We start from the raw sequence: 2,033 nt of genomic DNA, 5'->3' as shown, positions 1-2,033 counted from the left end.
GTCCAGACTAAACGCTCATGCTTGGGTCAGAACCTGTCTAATGTTGAGCATTGTGTTTTTAGGGTGTCTGTCTCCCAGGGGAGGCCTCTCTGGGCCTGGTGTGAGAGGCACTGCTGTTGTCCCCTCAGTGTCGTCTCAACTCCGGTGGATTGATCACGTAAACTTACCAAGTGGTCTGGGTGTGCAGGGAGGAGAATTTACATGTATATTATAGTCCTTTGATTGACAACTGTGGGTCGAAGGTGATCATCATTGCCCCTCCCTTTGAGTGCGCCAAACAGTGCCCAAGGCTTGGCAGCCCTTGCTGGGCAACACAGAACTAGGGGCAAGGGCTGGATATTTCTCCCCTCTTCCTTTCCCATATCCTTTTTTGAGGGGGAGAGATGGAGAAGAGGATTTTGGAATTGACCACTAAGGATAGGAAAATCAGTGCCTGAGAAATCTAGGGAGCAAGGGGTTTCTATTCTAAGCTCCAAAAAGAAAGCACTCTTTGGAGACAGAAAAGTTGAAGCTTCAGTTCTGCATTACTTTTCTCCTTGCCAGTACATCTGTCAGAAGGCAAGCTAAGCTTTGACCCTGGTATGACTGAAGTAGAGAGTGGTGACCTGACCACATGCCCTGTGTCCAGAGCACTGAGCCATCAGCTTCAGCTCCCTTCTAACGAAACCGCACAGCCCAGGGCCTGTGCTGTGCTCCTGCTAGGACAGCTTCACTAGCTTGGAGATTACATACTTGGAAAGATGAGAGCCTGTGAGTCTGGGAGATTGGGATGCTCAGTGTCTCACTTCGTGTTCCACACACTAGGGTAGGAACACATGGTACTTACTTGATTTAAACAGCATTAATTCTAATATTAATTCAGTCCACAGCCGCACAAACCATTCTTGAGTCTCTTCCATAAAGCATCAGGTTATACTCACGTGAGTGCTGTGGAGACAAAGTGTTCAGAATTTCTTGTGCAAATCCTCAACTGCCTCTCTACAAACTTCACCCTGCTTTAAGAATCTCTAACGGCTCAGAGCGGGTGTCTCAGGGTTTTATCTCCCAGAGGTCTATCTAATAACTTTTGGGGCTTCCTCTCCTGAGGTCTGTATACTGAAGAACAGGGTAAGTATTTGGGGTGGGGGGGCGGATATTGGGGAGGGAGGAATTTTGTGATCTCAGCTCAGCTGGTAAATCCGCCTACGATGCAGCAGACCTGGGTTCAGTCCCTGAGTTGGGAAGATCCCCAGGAGAAAGGAATGATTACCCACTCCAGTATTCTGGCCTGGAGAATTCCACGGACTGTACAGTCCATGGTGTCGCAAAGAGTTGGACACGACTGAGCGACTTTCAGTTCATTGTGATACTCTTGACTGTAGCATTCCTGAGACGGACTATATCTTCTACCTGCTCACTGCCTGGCATGGGGCCTGGAATGCGGTATTGCCCAGTAAATGTTGAATGAAAAAGACTACCCCTTCCAGAGCCGCCATTTATGTCTGTCAAATGAAAATATACATGCCTGTCTCGGAGTTGCTGTGAGGCTTGTTGGAAGATGCATGTGGATGCATTGTGTCTGGTGCTACTCTTCAAGCACATAGATTTGTCAGTATCACAGCTGCATCATGTTTTGTGGACCACTCATAGGCCTGTGGTCTCATAAACATCTCAAACTTAACATCTTTAAAAATGTGATCTCTAACAACCTGCTCTTCCTCCTGTGTTTTCCATTTCAGTAAAGGAGACCTCCACATACCCAGTCACTCAGGCTGAAGGTCATTCTCGACCCCTGCTTCCTTACTCCCATAATCAAACTATAAGTCCTGTTATTTCTACTTTCACACTACATCTTGAATCACCTCTATAGCCAATGCCCCGATCCAAGATTCCATAATTTCTTACCAGCTGTTGGCAGCAGCCTCCTGATCTCCCCACTCATATTTTTGCCTCCTTTCCATCCAATCTGCAGAGCAGCCAAAGGGCAATATGTATATAATTAAATTAGGGGATGCCAATCCCTCACTCAAAACCTTCGTGTGTCTTTCAATGCA

Source organism: Capra hircus, chromosome 3, assembly GCF_001704415.2.
Source record: "Capra hircus breed San Clemente chromosome 3, ASM170441v1, whole genome shotgun sequence".
NCBI lineage: Eukaryota > Metazoa > Chordata > Mammalia > Artiodactyla > Bovidae > Capra > Capra hircus.
The sequence above is the reverse complement of the archived record's forward strand: the minus strand, read 5'-3'. Positions refer to the sequence as shown.